Source organism: Heliangelus exortis, chromosome 11 (assembly GCF_036169615.1).
Source record: "Heliangelus exortis chromosome 11, bHelExo1.hap1, whole genome shotgun sequence".
NCBI classification, from domain to species: domain Eukaryota; kingdom Metazoa; phylum Chordata; class Aves; order Apodiformes; family Trochilidae; genus Heliangelus; species Heliangelus exortis.
Genome location: NC_092432.1, coordinates 8,784,473 through 8,805,805, shown reverse-complemented (window position 1 = coordinate 8,805,805; position 21,333 = coordinate 8,784,473). Strand labels below are relative to the sequence as shown.

General features: G+C 43.1%; 1 protein-coding gene and 1 pseudogene across 5 annotated transcripts in view; both read right to left on the bottom strand.

Moving 5' to 3' along the window:
* Positions 1–21,333, bottom strand: part of CEMIP (cell migration inducing hyaluronidase 1) — a 110,054-nt gene that overhangs the window by 53,406 nt on the left and 35,315 nt on the right. Inside the window, exons 1-2 of one of the 5 annotated variants that reach the window (XM_071754371.1) lie at positions 4,316–5,077; positions 1,269–2,181 (exon numbers count right to left, since the gene is read on the bottom strand). The exons of 2 other annotated variants lie outside the window; for them this stretch is intronic. The gene's annotated coding sequence lies outside the window, so the exon portion shown is untranslated. Of the gene's footprint in view, positions 1–1,268; positions 5,078–21,333 lie in introns of those variants that run through there. 2 more of the 5 variants (XM_071754370.1, XM_071754373.1) reach the window with 2 other exon arrangements.
* Positions 6,361–21,333, bottom strand: part of LOC139801233 (cell surface hyaluronidase CEMIP2-like) — a 49,138-nt pseudogene continuing 34,165 nt past the window's right edge.

The following is a 21,333-nucleotide window of genomic DNA, read 5'->3' as shown; positions in this document are numbered from 1 at the left end:
TGCTCTGTATTCATAAGGCATTGTTTAAAATTCATATGTGGTCCTCAGAGCCATTATGTTTTATTATATAACCCAGTATCTGAGGAATATCAAAGGTTCTCATTTGTAGCTGTCATGTCACATGGCAGTGATGAAGCAGGGTAAATATATGCATTGCACAGCTTGCTGAGACACAGAAAACCCCAAAATAATTGAAGAAAATCCTCCAGGGTACTCCAGTTTCTTTAGGGCAAAAACGACGTTACTTTTTGTGTCACTTGTTAATACAAACCAACCAAACAACATGAGAAAAAGACATGCAAGAAGCCAGGATTTAGTCTGGAACAAATATTATTGTAGATATGCAAAACACGTCTGTACTTTTCATAAAAGTGACATAGCTCAAAGTACAACAATATATTCAAGCCACATGTAATCCAATGATTGTATTAAAATACCATTAGAAGCAGATTTGTCAGGAAATATTCCAGAAGGAAAACGTTTGCTTGTTTTAGTATAGTGTATTTGACAGCCATGAGCTCTGGAAACAGCAGAGACACAGGGTTCAGGGTTCAGTACAGGCTATCAGGTGCTGAAATGCTGTTACAGAACAGTAGAAAAGAGGAATGCACTTAGTAATGCCATAACTTTGAGTTATATACATTATCAGGGAGCAATACCATCACCATGGAATTTGTTCCAGAATGGGGCTGCACGCATCTGACATTTTAACAGCATTAACCATCAGCATTTGATAAGCCAGGGCTCTTTTAAAGGAGCATTTTCAGACTCAGTCCCAAAGTACGGCGGTCACCATTAATATGTCAAGATTTATTAGTGATTATTGCACAGCCTAATCTGCAAACCCAATCACTTCATTCTGCTTTAAGGGTAGAAGGAAAACTAAACGAGTTACAGATAAACAGTGGTTCTGAGAGCATGGACACAGCTGCATGTGAGTGTTGCATAAAGCCAGAGTCCAACTGGTAAGGTATTGGTCATAAAATACAACCAGATGATATAAGAGTTCACAGGAATAAAAAGAAGAGACTGATTTTTTTTTTTTTTTTTTTTTTGACAGCGATGCCATGCATTTGCCCTCCTGTTGCTTCATAGGAGGCAAAGACATTTATTTGCTCTGGCCCATTAAAATCTCAGAGGAGAAGCTCTGCTCTGTACAGCTCAAGGTCCTTTTTCTGACAGTAGCCTGTAGCAAACTGATAGAAAATTAGTGTAAGAAATATCACAGCCTTTGCTCTCTTTAGAGCCAAGAACTGCACAGTACTTACCATCAGGTTATGCAAAATGGCTTCTGATATTATATCCCCAGCTGCTCACTGGGGACTGCTTCCCTGATTACATCCATCTTCATCAGCAGGGATCAAAACAAGCAATCAGACACTGGCAAGCCATGTCATTTTTGGAAGCTATGTGCCAGGCTCCAATGTTTTTGTAGTGTCTGATCTGCCACAGTCCAAAGAATATCCTGCTTATTTTGTGACTGAGGTTGGGTGTTTGATTCGTAGCGAGCCCGAGTTCATTGCAGTGTTAGTGTTAACTGGCACTGGGGCTGGAAATGCTGAGAGCCGAAAGGGCCAAGAGGATCCGACTGCTCTGATTCAGCTCTGACTAACACACTGCTGGAAAAATGCTGCCCGGAGGATAATCTCAGGAATTTTCCTTCAAAAGCTCTCCCTTAAGCATCATTGCCAAGTATTAGACACAAACGGTGACAGGTTTGATTTTTACTATTAAGATGAGGAAGAGATAGTGACTCTTTTCATGAGTGGCACTGCTGGAGAGGACCCAGAGCTCCCTCCTGCCAGCCAGGCATCTCCTCAGTCCAGCACTCAGTTCCACGAGGGGATGCAGCAATCACACCACATCTCACTTGAACGGGCGCCACGTGGCCGAGTGCAGCTCTGATGCAACCACCTATGTCAACAAACATCCTTGCAGATTTGGGCACTCTTAGAGTGTAAGGGCCACACAAGTGTCCTCCAAAGTCTGTCTCCTCCAGCGTTTCTCAAATACTATTTGTGACTCCTCTCTTGGGTGTGAAAAGCTTTTTAATCTAGCCATTAAAAACTGCCTGGCAATGGCAAGTGGGATTCATATTCCTGTATCTGGCAAGGCAGAATTTCTGAAATGATTCCCAGCTGTTGGATCATTCCAAAAAGTGAACAATAGCAGCAGACAATGCTAAAAGTAGATGCAGGAAACTATTAGTCCTTAGCTGGCTGCTACCGCAGGTGTCAGCAGAGATACTGTACTAGAAAGCACACCACCTGCCCTGGGTTTTTTTTAATTCTGGAGGCAACACAGAGCAGACAGTCCCAAGAGCAAAGCACTGAAGAAAGGTTCTAAGGAAGCTGAATTGTCAGAGAATTCGTGGTGGGGTCATACAGACACCCTGAGTCCCAGGTGGCAGAGCAGAGCACTTCAGAGTGGCACAACAGCCATTCAGAAACACACGCCAGGCTTACACCTTGAATCACAGCTTGCACAGCTCTGGGCTGACCAACCACCCAAACCTGGAACCAAAATTTTAAAAAAGTTACTCCTGATATGTGGTGTCTTAGCATGTTTTTAAAGACTGGCTTGACACACTTCAGAGGTTGCACCTTCAGCACCTAGCAGGGTGTAACAAAGGCATTAACCATTACAAACCCAACAAAGATGGGAGAAAAGTAGCAGTTACCTGATATCCCCTGAAAAGATGTCAAACAGGTGCAAGAAACTTTTTAGCTACTGCTGCTGCTCCTGCCTCACAAGAGAGAACACAGATCTGTGCAGGTACAAAGCTGAAATATGGAGCCATCCCAAGAGAAGAGTGGGAACTGCTCACATGGAAAAGGTGGAGAGTGAACTCCCAGCAGAAATTAATTTGCACAGGTACATGAGCAGACCATGAGCCATGGTCCTCCCCTCAGCTGATGCTGAGGTTCAAGTGGTTTGATGACCACTCCTGAAGCCTTGCTGCACGGTTCTACATAGAGAGGCAGAGAAGCCAATTTGGAAGCAAATCCCTGAGAGAGGGAGGAGTTGTTTAGGAAGAGCCTCAGCTACCTTCTTGCTGACACTGCCTGGCACGGATGGCCTTTTGCCCCACTCGGGGAATTTTACGTTTGATTCCCAGCAGAGAAGATGGATTTGAGGAGCACATTGGCCTTTCTGACCCAAGGCCACACCAGCTCCTGCTGCAGTGACATTCCTGTGCCGGGGAAGCCTCCGCACACCCGGCCACAAGCACAGCTAAAGCCTTCTGGTGGCTTTACAAATAAACAAACACTTTTCTAGGCATTGCTAATGAAAATACTTCCCCATCCCCAGCAGATGATGGCTGTGTAGCTTTTCATCTTGATCTTGTGCTTGCCACCCTGCTCCTTTTTACCAGCAAATAGAGGAGGATTCAACTCAGGAGCAGACTTCACTTCTCACTGAAACTAATACTTGAATACAAAGCAGCACTTTAATCTTTTTCCCAATGAACCTTAGTTTCTTATTAATTTATCCAATATTTTTCCCAACAAGTAAGAAAGTTCTGATCACATCTTCTGTATATAAACATCACTGCAAGTTCTGCAAGTTCTCCAATTCCTGGCATTCACAACAACAAATTCTGAATGAGGAGCAGTAGTTATAGGAAATTTTTACAGTGAATAAATTAAAGGAAATAAAGTTGTTTGTGAATTTGTTGTAATACATCAAGCTGTTTCAGGACAGAAATAAAAGGGAGAAAAGTAGTTATTTTAAAGCTATGCTTTTTTATACACAATTAACTTTTTTTTTTTTTTTTTTTTTTTTTTTTTTTTTTTTTTTTTTTTCACAAGCTTACAGACCTTTAAAAGGAAAGGAAGCAATTTTTGGCTCAGCTAGAACAAAATCATTTGCAGTTCACATCACCCCACCCCTCAGAGGCTGACTGACTCCCAGTTTCATATGTTTTCAAAGTGCTTGGCAGGTCACTGAATTACACCCTCAGCCACTGCATGAAGTTCTGAAAGCATCCAAGTGGCTGAAAGCTGAACCCCATTTTTGGAGGCTCAGGTCCCCAGAATTCCCTGTGCCTGCTGACAGTAACTCAGGGTATACCCCAGCTAATGCTTTCATGGAGTGCCAGTGCTGCTGTTTGCCCACTGCAGAAATGCTCCCAGGATAACCAGGAGACCCACATGTCCTGGATTCATTAGATGTACTAAAAGTGCCTGAATTATCTGCAGCTCCATGTGGACATGCAGAGTCCGTGTGGACTCCAGCACACAGATCCTGCTCAGGAAACCCCCAGGAGGAATAATTCAGCTTCCCACAAACCCAGCACTCACACAACACTTACCCCTGCAGCTTCACACACGCAGACTTCTGGTGCATGCCAAGCTAATGACAGCCCTTGCAAACATGGTCTTGAATATCCCAAGAGTCCATGGAGGAACTGTACCCTCTGCAGAGTATCCCTGGTTTTGAAGCCTTTTTTCCCTCCAAAGTAAGGAAAGCGTGTGCAGTGGCTGGAGAGGATCACAGCATCATGAATCTGCTTCAAACTGCTGCTTTTAACTACCCAAATAACTGCATCAGGATGTAAATATTTTTCTTTTTGCTTTTGTGGTACTTTACTGTTTGCATCTGGCTCACCACGGCTCCACGCCTTCCTCTCCAGGACATTTGCCATTTGCTCTCCTTCTGAGGCAGGAGGAGGAATAGAGATTTTTCAGAGGTTTAGGCACATTCCTCTCCTTCCTTCACCAGGCTCTTCCTTTGCCAATTGTTTAGTCTCAGCCTGAAGTTAGAGCTCTGCAAAGTTTTATTGGGATCCAGGGTCTGGACCTGTCACAGATTATCAAATAAATCTCTAAGAAGCTAAAAGCTTGCTCTGTAAGCACGAGTTCCAATGTTGGACTGATGCTCAGAAGATTAATTCATCTTGCTTTTCTTCCCCTGCACAGCCACAGGAATCATAACAATTAGGTAATAGTAGGAGTTCAAAAGGGCTTAGGGAGCTCCTCAGAGAGTCATCCCCAGCCAGGCTCTTGTACCACTGCTCATCTCCACTGAGCACATCAGCATCCATTGCTCCTCATGTGGGGCAGCTCAGGCCCATGATGTCTCTGTCATCATCTGTATCTTTCTGTATCATCATCACTCTGTATCTCACCTTTACTAAGGAGCACCAGAGATTTCTCCACACTTTCTAGCAGGCTGGGTCCTCTCCCCTGGTCAAAACTGTCTCCCACCTCTCCTACCTGGTATGGGGATGGAACCATCGGTTCCTTCTCTGCCTGTACACCTGTCAGGTGTCTTCTCACCTCCCATCCAAGGACCACTGGGCAGTATGTGTCTGATGGAGGCAAATGTCCTAGCCAAGGAGGTCAGTCCTGTCTCAGAAGCACAATATCAGCTGGTCAGCACGCGGATGCCAGAGCGACTGACTCACCAGGGAGCACAAGTCTGGCCAACAAAACACTAACCTTTCCCTGCAGCAACTTGCTTGGCCATTTCTGAGAACTTCAGAGAAATGATGGGACGTCAGTCACAAAGCAGTCACATACCTGTTTGAGTAACCCCTGTGATGAAGACATGGATAGTCTGAAGTTACTTGTCCCTTCCCCACTGCCACCAAGTAACATCATGTTCAGACCAAAAGGAGTCTGTCACCATTTCAGGGTAACTTTGTGCTTCAGCTGTACTCAGTGAGGTCATCAGTTGTTTCTGAGTCTGCATACAAACCTCTATTTTTGTCTTCACTTCAAAAAGCAACAGCATAAACAAAACAACAGAGAAAATTAGCCACTAGTACTGGCAGTATTTCAGTCCTCAATGGGAGCAGAAATTCAATACGAGCGTTGTCTGAAAGGAATACAAGATTTTACACTATGTATCATGTGCTTTATCCTGGGTTTTATTCCTGTTGGTCTTTAATTAAATATTCACATCAGCTGAACAAACATAATTTCAAGAGTCATTAGCTACTCCTTATTTATAACTCCTTATTGCACCCTATATAATATTCCATTTGAGATGTCATCCTAAGATCACTGCACACTTACCCATCAATGCAAACAGATGTTACTGAGGTCACCTAAGATGCCATGGCAGATGAACACTTTGTTTTCTCATAAGCAGACCTTACTGGAGATAAAAGAGGTCTGAAAGGGGAATTCCTTACCTCTCATCTCTTTCCCCAGATGTTGCTAAAGGTTTTACGCCAAATTTAATTTCCAGTCCCCATGATACTGAAGATCACATTTTTGCCTTTGAAACTTACCTTTTGATACCAAAACATGGATATTTCAAAACATTTCTCCTTGGGAAAGGCAGCTTGCAGGCTTTTCATATCCTGCCCTGTGAGGCACTGCTGGAAAAATAAAGCTCTACCACAGTAGGTAAGATGAGGATATATTTATTGATTATAAAACAAACAAGTGAACACCTCACATTTGGTACAATCCCATGAAAACAAGAGGAGGTGCTGCTGACAGCAGAGGGCTTTGCTGGGCTGGTGATGCTAATCCTGGGGCTCTGTGGAGATGAGCTCTGAGTGGCTCTGAGAAAAAGCAAATTTTAGCAATTCATTGACATTAACTGGACACTGATATTCTTTCAGCTTCAAGGGAACATGATGCTGTAGAGAGGCAGCTTCCTGATAACCAGCATGATTAAGCACTTGAATCCAGGAGGGTTTGGCCTGTCCTTTATAGCCAAGCATAGCAAAACTCCCTGAAAAACAGACACAAAGAGTGTGACCCTCTTGATGGGTCAGTTCACTTACTAGCAACACAGCATGGATCCTTCCACAGATCACAGAAACTTCTTTAGTCCTTCTTTTTTTCCTTGGATTAAAATAACAGAACATTCAGGAGAGAGAAGGGTGATGAAAGCCCTTAGAGATGAAAATGAGACTCACTGAAGCTGTAACCTCAGTGCATCCCAGATCTGCAGGTATTTCAATAAGCTAAGATAGGCTCCCATAAGTCAGTTAGCCAGAATATTGTTTTCCTCTGTATTTTTAAGCATTGGGACTTTTCCATATTTGAGTACGTGAAAATGCTTAGGCACTTCGAATCCTTCTTTTATTAGTTTACATCACTTTCTTCCTGTTATGCCTAAACTATTCCCTTTGTTGACTCTGCTCTGGTCCTCTGCTGTCACAAAATACAAAGGCATTATGTATTCTTCAATTTTAATAATGAAATCTTGTGTTTATATTATGCTTCTCATTGCAAAGACTCCCAAGGCTATTTGCAGCTGGTTGGATCAAGACTATTCCTGTAAACACTCCTAATTTCAATAAAGTTTTACAAAACCAGGCAACAAGACCCTAGAAGCCTGATCCTATTGGGGTCAAGGGGATCAGGTGGGGTTTTTTTGCCTTGTCCCTGGCAGAAGCAATATGCACTTGGAAGAAATGCTCCAGCCTGCTCTGAAACACAACCCCCTGGGGAAGGCCAGCCCTGCACATGATCACTTTGGGGGAGCTGTGAAGTCAAATAGTGCACATACCTGAGTCAGCAGGAGGAAGCTCATGAAGCAGAACTTAATTACCCAGACTGGAACTCAGGGCAGACACATGGGTGCACACCCTGGCCCTTGGGAAAAATCAAAAACAAGGGCAGCACATGATCAGCCGGCACGACCTGGTCCCACTGCCACAGGCAACAGCATCCTACTGAAGTGGCAAGGCAAAGAGGACACCCACCGACCAGGATGTCCCTATTTGTTGGCCCTATTTGCTGCTTTTCATGGCCCAGAATGTGTCAAGGACTGAAGGCTAAACCAGGTTCCCAAAATGACCTGGAAGCGCTGCGCCCAAGCTGGAGGCACAGGTGGTTGAAGGAACAAAGTTTGGCAAAACAAACAGCAAAGATTCCTTTTTAATCAAAAAAATTCCTTTCCAAATTACTCAAGGCCCTGATGAAAGAAAGAAGCAATCAAGTTTCAGGACAAAACAAAACAAATAATAATAAAAAAAGAAACCTTCAAACATTTGCTCTTAAATGGATGAAAGATAAATAACAGCTCCCTGGGAATCAAACAGGCAGCAAAATGAAATCACTGTCTCTCCTGTAAAAACTGTGCTGTCCTCCCCTGGATGGTCATGCAATGACCTTTGAAACTTGAACCAGAAACTGATAATAATTTCAATAAAGCGGTAAAGGAGAGAAATCCCCAAACCCCCAAAACCAAAACAAAGCAAACAGAACAAAACAAAACAAAAAGCTGGAAAGCTGGAAATACAGCAAATTCTCCATCTGATCTTTGCTCGAGAGGCTACAAATGAAACCTGAATCAACCTGACTGATTGTTTTCCTTATTTCCTCATCACTCAAATTATTAATCCAAACCTGGACTCAATAGCCCCTAGTTTTCCAGTAGGATACCCAGCATGGATTTCCTGGACCATGGATACCAGTGGTATTCTTGCAGCAATCCAAGGTAAAAATGTAACTAGAACTTCCCAAAACTGGTGATTTCATCTTCCTTCAACCCAAAAAAAAAAAAATCTCCTGTTTCAATTTAGGCTATTTTCTGATTCATCAGTCTTTCAGTTTATGATTGTTTTTCCTTGCAAAACAGTTGAATTGTAAAGATAGAATTTTTATCAAATTATTCAAAATTTTCAGTTAGAAAACAAGCTCCTTTTAGGATGAAAATTTGCAGCATGCAGCTTCTCACCAGTGAGGTAGGCTTAAAATCCCAAAATAACTCTCCTACTTCTCACCATCCCAGAGAGAGCCAAAAGGATTTTATTATACTAGCAAGTATATTGATAGGCACTATATAACGTGGGTATATTTTTGGTAGGTAAACACACCAGTGATTCTTAAGAGAAAAAAACAAGGTAGAATAAATACACTTACCTTCCTTGTGGGAGACAATGGGCTTTGCTGAACCTAGCCTGGTAAAAGCAGAATTTCAGAACTCCCCGTCACCTCTGTGATATCTCTAGAGCACACAAGTACAAGAGATCTGAAAAGAAGGACAGTAATTACTGCATGACTGAAAAATATTACTTTCATTAAGAACCTGCAAGATCTTTAAGCTCCAATTCAGAAAAGTACATCACAGCTTGCTTAACTTTAAGAACATGCTTAAATCCCTTTGATTTCAATCACATGCGAGCTTTCCTAATTTTAAGCCTGTTTAAATGTTCCTAAATTAAACCTGTGCTTCACATGGAAACAAAGCAAGCACAAATGACTGTTTGCAAGTGTGTGACACTCAGCTGCAGAAGAAATTCAACTACTGTACAGTCCTGAGACTCTGAAAATATCTATATCCTGGCTGTGATTTTCAGTCAAGCCTCCGTCCAGCTTTGGCCCTCACAGATGTGCTTTCAGCCCCCAGTGAATTGTACCTGCAGTGAATTACAGGTTGCACAACTGGTTGCATTTAGCTGGATGTCTAGACTTAGAAAATGCACATCTTGCTAGGAAACCAAAATGTCCAGACATCATGTGGCTATATGTCAGTTCGTGCACTTTCTGTATATGCCCATACTGATGTGCATAAAGACAGGAGTAATAATTCAGGAGTGTTCAAATCTTTGGTCATGAACTGCTCAGAAGTGTCTTGAACTGAAAGTCTGTTTTCTGGATATTTGACCTGCTTCTTCCAGCAGCCAAGAATTTATCTATAAATCTCTGTTGTTGCATGTTTATGTGGTGACACATAAAACCACAAGGAATGTGGGACAGACACAAACAGAGATGGTCCAGACCATTGCCAGGACACAGGCAAGGTAAAAGAGCCTGCAGGAGGGTCTAAAAGTCCTATTGGAAAATCTGGCACAACTCTGATCTTTGTCTGTCACAAGAGGCAAAAACAATCAGTAAGAGTAAACAGAAAACAACTTGTTTCAGACATGGAAAACCGAATCATCAGCTGCCGCGAAATTGCTTGACACCAGGATAGGTGTGCAGGATTGCAAATGTCATTGCAAGGGCCTTATCTACCTTGTGCCAGGAAATAAATGGTTAATTTAGAAGGAAGTATCAGTTTTCCAGAAAACCTCTCTCTGTCTGCTCTAATTTATGCAACCCTGGGAGACTGATGCTGCTTCTCTTATTATCTGGGTTATGGTTGGGATTTGTATATATTTAATCTGTGCCAGATTCCTTCAGAGAACAGGTTCAGTTATGAAAGTAAGTAATTTTCCTTCCTTTGTCTATCAGCCACGGGTTGCTACATGAACTGGGCTCTCAGCCGTTTGCTTACCTCTTTTTTATAGATGTTTGAACATATTCAGTTATTGCCCTGGCAGCCTTTTCACCAGTAATTAACTGTGTCAAAGTGCCACCTACTCACGACAGCTCCTGAGAACACATCCAGCACCACGAAAGCTATCCCACTGTTACTGAACAGGGAAACAGTGTCATTTATCTGCAGCAAAAAAACAGAGGTAGGTTTTATGGAGGAGCTTCAGACTTTGATCCTGCTTTTCCGTAAGGCAGTTACAAACCAAGGAAATATCAAGGGTGTGCACCCTATAATTTGAAATGTATAATTAGTAGAGATGCAGTGACATCACTGATAGGTGTCAGTGGAGAGAAGAAGCAAACCCTTTAGTTCTCAGTGGGGTACAAAAACATGAGAAATGAGTTCATCAGCATCTTTTGTGTATTAGGAAGATACCTTTGGGAAGCAGAGAATACTGGGAGTAAAATGCTTGGTTGAGTTCCTAATACAGTTTCTTCCCATGTGGGGGAAATTACTGTCTTTTGGCAAAACAGATTTGACCACAGAGCAAAGGAGAGGTGCTGAGACAGCAGATGGGGGAATAGAAGCACCACGTGGACTTTTTTTGTTTACCCTGGAAATGTAAATATCCAACCCAAAATATTCTTTCTTGGTGGGGCTGTCCCAGTGCCTTGAAATTTTAGCACAAGGGGCTCCTCCTGTCCTCCTTTTCTAACAGCAAGGGCCCCTTCCCCAGTTCAGCCTCTCAGGATGTGCTGTGATATTTGCTTTTAGAAAGGAAAAGGCTCTCTGAGGTGCCCAGCACAGATGCATTCCCAGTATCCCAGAGGACAGCACAGACTGGGAGGACTCTACCAAGGAGAGCAACAACATACTAAGGGCAAGGAGATCAGAAAGTTGAACCCAGGATACACAACACCCTATAGCCATTCACATGGTTGTCCAAAACCTGCAGGTACCAGGGTCTCAGATACATCCCATCAGTCTGAGATGTATTACTCCCTCCAGGGAATATGATAGGACTGAAAGAGGGAGCCAAGTGTTAAAAAGTGCCTTCTGCAAGATTTCAGAGGCTGCTGAATGTAACAAGGGGTCAAGGTAAGAGAAACATCAATCTCCATGGGAAACACCCACGGCCATGGCTGGGCAGAGGGGAGTGAGGAGAAGCAAAGACAGACTAAATCTTTTGCCTCATCCTCGGTGTCTCACACTTCTCAGACTGGGAAGTGTGTCAAAGTCTGGATGCACATGGAGCAATGAGCAACCCCCTCTCCAAACTGATTTCATGGTGAGATGCTGGCAGAAGCCCCAGCCCTGGTGTGTGTCCCACACACCGCAGGCCCACGGAGGAACCAGCACCAGGCCTCCAGTGGCCCCTTGGGACCATCCCACCCCTCTTCCCCCAGCCTTTGGGGAAGAATGGATTATGAATTTAAAACATTTCTGACTTTTGCATTTAATTCAGTGAAACAAGAGCAAACCAGGCCTTGGTAGTGGAGGCTCCCCTGCTTCACTTCTTTGTTTCCAGATTTTCCATGCCTTCTAAGGCTTAGAGTAAGAATCCCCCTTTAGACACTCATTTCTATCATTTGTCTAGCCCTGCCTTTACTGCAGCCAGGAGTACATGTGTTGGAAGTAAAATGTCTTTTGCATTAAATCTTCAGAAAAGTTAAAGAGGCTTTGAGGATCCTATGCCAGCCCCAGAAGTGCTGCACACACACAGGTCTCTGCCCTTCAGCACAAGTGAGGATGATGCCTCCAATAACACCTGCTTGCTAATGGTTTGCAATAAATTCTTGATGATGCAGCCAGTGCATGTGGCATGAAATCCCAGTTGCTGTGACATCTTATGGATGCTGTACCAGCTTCTGGACCTGGACTACACAGGCATGTCAGTCTGGACAGTGTTCCTGCAAACATGATACGAATCACCCTTCACCATCTAGACAATTGTATAAGTGCATGTGCAGGGATAACCTGACAGCTCCAAGGGCATTTAGTAGTAAAACAGTGAAATAAAGTTACTTCATCTTTAAGTGCAATGCCAACAGAGAAAATCAGAAAAACAAACTTGCTTTTCCCCCCCACATCCTTGATAAACAGTGACTTCTGGTGTGCTGCCCACCCCCTTCCTCCACATTAAAGTGGTGGTGTTAATTCTTCTGAGGTGATAAAAGGCTTTTTTTCCCCTAAGGGCTCAAATCCTCATCTGAATAGAATACAAACTCCCAGTGACTTTAATGGAGTTAATTGTAAGGGAGAACAATGCACTTGCCTCTTCCAGGAGGACTTCATATTTCCTTCTGCCAAAACTCAGCAAGATTTTGCCATAACTTTCCTTGGAGATAAAGTTTCCCCTGTTTAATCACCATTTCAAATACAGTAAAACACAACATACCTTAGTGAATGCAGATGTTGAGTGGGTTTTTCTGTCTGTCCTGCTGAGACTGGATCTGGATCCTTACAGACTTGACAGAGGGTGTGCTAGTGATAGCAAGCTGCAATTGCACCAGAGACACAAACTTAAAAACTGGCTTGCTAGCTGATTTTCATCAACAAAATGACACCAGGTACCAATGCTCGTAGATATGATCACAAAATTTTTAAGAATTCTTTTTTCAAACTGTGATTCTGGTTCACAATTATCAAAGGATTGTGGCAATGCTGGTTGGAAGGAACCTCTCATGGTTACTCTGCTGCTGTAAGTAACTTTACAAGTTTATATGAATCTCATAGTTTTAGCCTGGCTTAAACTCAAGTGCAGATTTCTATGAGCCTGGAACAGTTTTACAGGTTTTCAAGAGGGTTAAATCCACAGTAAATGAGAAAAAAACTTCACTCTTCCTGCCCCCCCACCCCAAATTTTCCAGTTGTTCCTATTAACTAGAAATACTCTAGAGTCAGAAATTTAGAAGCAATGTCATACTTTGGAATTCAAAGCTAATCCCATCTGAGCCCTCTCAAGAGTCCTTTCTTTCTGGTTTAAAAGAAAGAAATGGGGATAAAAGGTGCCATGAATGTGCATTCACATGGCTGCCAGTCAAGCAATTTCTTTGAGGCAATCTTTGAAGCACAGTACAAAAAGCTGCAGAAATTCAAAGCAAAACTCTTCCCCCTATACAAGTTACAAGATGCTGGGCAGTTTCACGAGTGGGAATTTTCCTCGTACACCATGAAAATGAACAGCCCCCTCCCACCCCCCTGTGGATGCCCACACAATGCAGAGCCTCAGGAAGGGTTCAGCAGGGTGGGTACCTGGGGGGTCCCAAGTGGCCCAGTTGGCTGCTGGGACACAGGGTGTGGGGCAGCTGTTGGCCCTTGTGGGGAGGGGTTTGGGTCACAGCTCCAGGAGCCCCCTGGGTACATCTGAGCCATGATTCTGATACATTCACATCCTTGCTGAGAGCAGTAACTGTGCCCTCTCCAAGCTTCATGGGTTCACAGATGAAGAATTAGGTACCTACCAATCAGAGTGAGCAGAGGTATCAGAGCCACTGTGTGATTAGGGGAAAAGCTGAGTAAAGACTGGGTCTGCCCTTCCCAAATTGCATTATCCTCCCATTTGCCCAACATTTTCAAACCAACTTCATCTCACACTGGTGTGATACAGCACACCCATTGCAAAAAGGGTCCTGCAAGGATGCAGGTGGAGCTCTCCTCTCACCCTGGCATGACAAGACCTGCAGCACTTGCAGCCCATCTGCCCAGCCTAGCTGCTTTCACCAGGCAGGCACTGCGGGGCAGAAACCCTCTCCAGCCCCAAGCCCCTCATGGGATGCTGCTCCAAGTGTGCTGGCATCCCAGCAGAGAAGGAGCAGCCACGCTGCTCAGGTTGTTGTGCTTGCCTGGATATACCATCATTTCCCCTGCAGCTCTCTGCACTGCATGGTCCTGGCCCACAGGCAGGGCTTAGCCCAAGGCATACCAAAGCTCAAAGGCAGCCAGGTCTTCTGGCCTTTGGAGTGCATGCTTTTTTTCTGGCTGTTCTAAGTACGTTTTCAATTTTGTCCATTCTGCAGTTCAGACTGAGGAAATTATATAAACAGCTCAGTTCAGCTCTAGGATCACAAAGACACATGAGCTTTAGAGGGATTTTTCTTCCTATTTCTTTTAAAACTAAATATTTGTTTCTATTTTTCTGGAAGAATGAGTAAGCCTGGTTCCTCTCCAAAGATTCAGCTTGTGGGGTTAAAAAAAGAAGGGGAAACATCCCACTCATTATGAAATCTAAAAAACAACAACAGGAAAACAAACAAAAAAAAAGCCAATCTGCTGACTTCTGTGCTCTGAAAGGCTAAAAAAAATCACTACTGAACTAGAGAGAGAACCAAAGGGCTGGTACTGCCACAGCTAGGTTAGGTTAGACCCATCAATCTGCTGTACCAGGTCCAGGTGGCTGCTGGCAGCTAATGGCTCTTCCCTCTCAGTCCCATGTGTGTAACCACTTTCCCTGCTCTTCAGTAGTAAACAACCTGTTTACAGAATGTGGGAAACTTTTTCTTTTCTTTTATTCTTTTTTTTTTTTTTTTCTTTTTGTTCATATGAAAAAGAAGAGGAGGCTTAATTAGCAAACAGTTATTTCACAATTCCTACCATGAGAGGGACCTGGCCACCAGCAGAGAGCCTGGTTAGCAGGGAAGGCATTCCGGGATTTGATTGCTCATGTGTTAGGGCTGAATGAATAAATATATCCCATCATATTTTCAAATCTGGCACTTGTGGATTGATTACTGAACCATCTACTTAGTCAGGTAAAGCATCATGGGACCCATGGTTAGACCACAAAACCATTTTTAGCTGAAAAACATAGTTTCATAATATGTTTTTTTAAGCAAAGGTGTCTGAGAGTTTCATAAAGGCAGTGCAAGATCTCTAGGACTCACTTCATGCCTTCAAATTAAGAGATGTATTGCAGTGCTCTCTTTTTTTCCCCAAGTCTAATTTTTTAGAATGTGATGATTCTAGAAATGCCTCTTTGTGGGAATATGAAGAAGTTTAAACTTCCCAAACTATCTCAGTGTTGGAGCTGCCACTGTCATGAGAGGACTCGTATTCACTGCTCTCTGGGGTCCAGTGGATTTTAACAACTATTTACAGTGCATCCAGACCTGCAGCATCCTGAGCAGCAGGGAACACTCAAAGGAGCTAAGTCCAGGCAAGAAATCAATAATTTTCTTAAAGGTAATGCCCACCCAGGGGTAGTGCAGGGTGCACCCTGATGCTCCGCTGAAGTAGAAGAGCCACTGCCTGGTCCCATCGAGAGCGCTGGCCCGGGAGAGAGCAGCAAGGTAGTGATGCACATCATGCACCTTCCCTGTTTGTCACTGGTAGATATCAGCCACCACCTGGAAAACAGCTTCCCTGGGATAGCAGAGGGCAACATGCAGCCAGTCTCCTCTGTCGGAACAAAAGGGGAGGCCAGGGATGGAGAGAAAAATGCACTTAAGGGCTCGAGCACAGGAGAAATGGTCTGCAGCCAAGAGTAGTCTTCAGGGGAAAACAAAGAAATGCCCTTTGAGATTCTTTTCCTCCTTGAAAAACAAAGCAAAGCAAAAAATCACACAACAAACCCTCAAAGCCAAAAAAAAAAACCAGATTTTTTTTTTTGCTTTGTCTGGAATCAACGGCTGCTTATTACAAAGTTCTGATCCAGGGACCCCAGCTGACCTCGGAGGACTTTGAGTCAAGTGCCAGGATGGTTTAAAATCAGAGATCTTCTCTTCCTTGCCTCATAAGGCTGCAGTACAAGCAGTCACATACCCAGGCTCATCTCCTGAGGCAGTTGCTTGTTGCAGTTCATCTGGAGCTGCTGCTGGAGAGGCAGCCGGCATCCAGCAGACATTTCACCAGGGGCACAGATTCAGGAATTAGAAAGTAATCTCTGACTTGAACCAGAGCCACAGTCTAAAGAGACCTGCTTCCTCCACTTTACTGCAGAGTTTATTATTATGGTTTCCATTAAAATCTCCCTTCTCTTTCTTCAGCATCAATTTAGAATAACTAAGGGTAAAGTTAAATCATCTTTTAACTCTTGCATACCACAAGTTCAGCATGCACATTTACCAAAAAGAAAAATTGTCCTCGTGGCTCTCCTTTATCTTGTGATCCACACTGCCACCTCTACAGAGAGAAAAACTGGCTCCTAGAAACCTTTTTTATACAACTCAGAGCCAAAAAATGCAGTTAAGGTGTACTTGGGATGGTGGTGGGAAGGGTCTTTCACAAAACCCGAGCCCCATCCCTGTCTGTGGGGTGCACTTGTGCTGTGCAAAGCAGGAAGCCACGAGAAGTTTACACTTGAAAAGAAACACTGAATACCAAGATTATCAACTTAATTTTTTTTTTGCTTGCTTGCTTGCTTGCTAGCCTCTGAGGTGGCTCTATATGCCACACCAAGATGGCACACCTGAACCAGGAGTTGATCAGGTTTCCCTACCCAGGGAACCATCCAGGCTTTAAATGTATTCTTTTGATTTAATTCTTTTAGCCTGGCTTCCTGCTTAAAATGTGAGAATATAAATTTGGTTCAGAGAAAAATACAACCTTCATCAGCTGTCTTTTTGGGCCCCAAAAAGCTGAGGAAGACCAAGTTTCCCTAAAAGCTGCCCTGAAATGACCCACCACCTGCAGAGTGATAAATGGGGGAAAACTGCTGCAATTTGGAGAAATCTGGGTACCTGTATGCCTAGACCTCTACTTTGCATTACACATGGAGAGCACAAAAGCAAAACTATTTCAGATTTTTTCTGGTTTTCTCATTAAAACAAAACAAAACAAAACTATCTACAGGATGGGAGAGGGGACAAGCTGTTCTAGGATAATAAATCAAAGCTGCACAAAGATCAGCTTAAGCCAGATACTGCCCTCTAGATTTTAACCAACTCCAGCTGTGTCATAACACAGGACAGCTAGAAAACGGATATACTTTCAGATTATCTGGCCTCCAACTAGAGGAAATGAAAGAAATGTACCAGAGCCATGTTTGTGGAATATGGTTAGGATGGAGTCCCAAGATATTTGGCTGTTTCACAAGGGTGATTTGCATTGTGTTAGCATATTTTATCCCCTGAAGACACCATCACAAAAATGGCTTGTCATGTCTCTCAGATGCTGGGAACTGGCTTTGCTGTCATCCTATACTGACTGCTGCCTCCCTGAGAAACAAGATAGGTACTAGAAAAGGCAATTGGAAGCTGAAAGAAAATAAAAAATAGTGAAAAGAGTCACAGCTGTGACCGTCTTGAGCCACTGGGGAATTTGGGAATACGAGTGTTAGAGCCTAGTGTGGGTCTGAGCAGGCTGAATGAAATGCTGAAATAAATTATATCAAGACTGAACGGATCAAGTAAAAAGCACCTTCTTTGGAGTTTGTGGGGAAAAAGATGGAAATAAGTGCAATCCCACAACAAAGGGCTTAGGAGAAGATGTGAGAAGGGGAGATAATAGAAGTTATCCTTTATGTAAATATAGGAAAGGATAAGGTGGTTGTTTTCTCTTTAATCCAGTGGCATCTTAACAGCTTCCTATTTAGTTCTTTACTTCAGTTCTGCTTCTTCAGCCTGTATAAAATCCACCTTAAATCCTCCCAGACCCCTGGCTGTGTAGCTGAACTGAGCTTCACCATCTCCAGGAAAAGCAAAGAAACTTCAGTGCTACTGCAGGATGGCAGTAGCCAGGGTAGCAGGATGTCTTGCAGCCAGGGTCAGCTGCCTGTTCTCCAGCCATTGCCAAAGCTGAGGGAGAAAAGCAACCTCAGGCAAGAAGCAGCAGTCACGTATGGAACACCTTGGGCACTGCATTCAGAATAAACCAGATCTGTCTGCACCTTACTCCTGGCTGGGTCTGTAGCACAGGAAGCCTTGAGAGGTGGTCAGCAAACTGTGGGTCCTACTTTATTTTGTCACTCAGACTTCTCAATGCTGTCTTACTCACCAGCTGCTAATCAAAATGAATATTTGCAGTCAGAATAAGAAAAATAAGTCTTTATTCTGCTGTTCTATGTACCAGCACATCAGCAGAGACTGGGGACAGATGCAGCACCAGCAAGAGAAAACACTGAATTTATAGTACATCCCAAATTATCAATTCAGAGAAATTTCAGAGCCTGCTGTACACTGTGGGAGCAGCTGTAGCTTTAGATACTCTTATGCTTAAAGGCCAGCACAAACAAAAGGAAAAAAGAATTTAAAACACAAAGAGCAGAAGCCAGACTATGGGTACACAAATTCTCCCTCCAAATGTAGCAATACAGAGGAAACGTTTTTCTTTTGTTTTTTTTTACTTCCATTCTTAGGATTTTCTTGCCAGAGAAACAGATAAAAATATTCTCAGGTGGAAAAACTGACTTTGGAAGCAGGAAACTAACTTGAGCTATTTAAGATGTCTTCACCCCAAAACTAAATACCTGTGATCACAACCTTTGCCAGTGATAAAGTTCAGTACATTTTAGAAGTAAGGAACATTCTTCTTTCTTTCTTTCTTTTTTCATTCTTATTTTTAATGAGGCCAGCATTTTCCTATGTGTATCTAAAAACAACAACATAAAATAATTTGGCATTTGAAGGAAAGAATCTGAATATACACTAGCAAAATTTTAGCAGGTCCTAAGAGTTTCAAACACCACTTGGAAATTTTTGAGAGACTGCCAACACCAGCATATATAAAACTGGACACTTCTGCCCCTCTGTTACTGTCATTCAACAATCCCCACAGTGCATTGCATGCATTTTTATGAATGTATTTAGCCTGTTTACTTCCTTTTGGAGATGTCTGGATGAAACAAACCCCAGAAGCCTTTCTTTTTTCACCAGAATATTAGCATTTTACAGTTCTGTCCCTTTCAGGTGAAGCAAAAGCATCAGGCAAAGTGTTACAAAACTATTCTTACATTTTGGCAATGAGGAGGATTCTGGGGATAAGCAAAAGGAAAAAAAAAAAAAAAAAGAAAAAAAAAGGATGAGGGAAAGGCAAAAAAACAAGCAAGAGGTTTCCTGTTCTTGGACAAGTGGTAGATACAGATCTGCACGTACACACATACATACCTCATTTACAACCCTCAGAACAACCCCCCCAGCTCAACCCCAAACTCCCAAAGGTGAAGCCACTCAGAGAAACATGATCAAGCAGGCAAAGGAGGGGAGACTTTTGTGAGTGGTGGGATGTAAAGTGAGTCATGTAACTTGGAGACGAGAATTGGCTGGAAATAAATGTGAAAAAGTGAATGTTTGGGACTCTCATTGCCTGGGAGAGGACAAATAACACTTCTTCAGTATTGTGAACTTGCCCCTTGACTGCATCTGGTGGACTGTCAGCCCTGGGCAAATGGGTCTGATCTAGTGCTGGGTTTGGTGGTTATGCTGGATGTCAATCCTGGATGTATTTTAGCAAAGGGAGCCTCTAAGCTGATTAATATTATTTTAGAAAAAAGCTCCCCATGTTTATTGACATGGTGTGTCATGTAGCTGATGACCCTGGAAGTGCACAGTCCAAACCCTGATCTCACTAATGAAAATGTGGGGTAAGCTGGTGAGGGAATGCTGCAGAGTACAACAAAAAATTACTTATTTTTTCCTGTCAGTGAGTCAGTCTCCCCCAACTGTTATTACTCCTATTCAAAAACAACACATCTGACATTTTGGTGAACATCTACATGAGCTGAACTGCTTTCTCACTGCTTTCTCCCAGCTCAACCTCTTTCCCTTGAACCCAATTTTCGCACCAGCTCCCTGCAGCTGTCATTTGCTCCTCTTTTTTTTTTTTTTTAATTCTTTTTAATCTTCTGCCTTCAATTCACATCCAAACCCCCTGCAGTGACAAGGTGGCTACTGGGTGAACATCCGGCAATTTTTTTCAGGACCTTATTATTAAGAATGGACTCTTCTGGAAGACCATTTGCTGCAGGGATGGAACAATTTAGAGATGTATTTAACTAACTCCAGTTGTGTGTATTGGGATTTAACTGCCTTTACTAAATGTTGCCATTTAGGAAATACCATTAAAAATTCAAAAGTGCAGACCATCTCTTAATAAAAATTACAATTTTTATGTTTTACCCATGTGCCTTCTTAGGCAAAAAGAATGATTTTGGCTTTTGTGAAGCTCAACAAATCACGGAAGGGATCCTGCCCTGAGGTACACTTCTGCTGATACTCCTGAAACAGGGTCTGACTCAGACAGCATTTGGCTCACAGACAATTGTATTCAGGCAAAAATAAGAACTTCCTGCATTTAAATACAGTACATTGTTTTATCATCTCTTTTCCCACCCTACATGCTTTCATGAAGAAATCCCATCTCAATTAAATGTGCATCTTTTTAGTGCATTCCTAAGTACTTTATCACGGCCTTGTTGTGTATTTTGTATTTTCCTGCTGCTGTGCCTCAGATGCCCATCAGGTCAGGAGAGGTTGGTAGCCCTGAGGAGCCTCAGGCCCCACTCTATGGGCTGGGAAAAGAGTGAAAGCAGGGAAAAACCTTCAGGTTTCATATGCTGTGCTTCAAAGTGACGAGCAGCCTGGTTTGCCACAGCCATCTGGGGACTGTCTGGTGCTCAGATAGCTCTTATTCATGCTGTAAAATGAGCAGGAGGGACAGGAGGATGTCAGGAGGGACATCTATCCTTAGAGTCACCTTGTTAATCCTGGCCACTGCCACCAGGCCAGCTGCAAGCAGAAGTCACAGAGGACAGGAAGTAGCAAGGGCTGGGAGAGGGGAGGGAAAGGGGGGGCTTTGGGATGACCCCAGCACGGAGATGTCAGCACCTGCTTTGACCCAGCTGTGCTAAAACAGGGTAATCTGCAGCCTGGTGTTCTGGCAAATGTTTCAGCTTCTTTCCAGTTTTTAAGAAATATCGTGTGGCTTTCATCCATGGGTTAACCTGTGAGTAATTTAAAGGATTTAAATAGAGAGGAAGGAATTCAAAGATATCTGCTGACTTCTGTGGTGTGTGGGTGATTAGCTCTGAATTACAGATGTTATCAGGAGGAGTGGGCTATGAAACCCAAGTAGCACTTTACTTATTATTATTATTATTATTATTGGAAATAGTGCTGGTGTTACTTGCATTGCTGCCAGATATGGGGGATCAAGGTCAGAACTCATGTATGAACAAGAAGAAAGCAGTCGCAGCCTTAAACTGTTAGTTCCTCTTTGAGATACTAA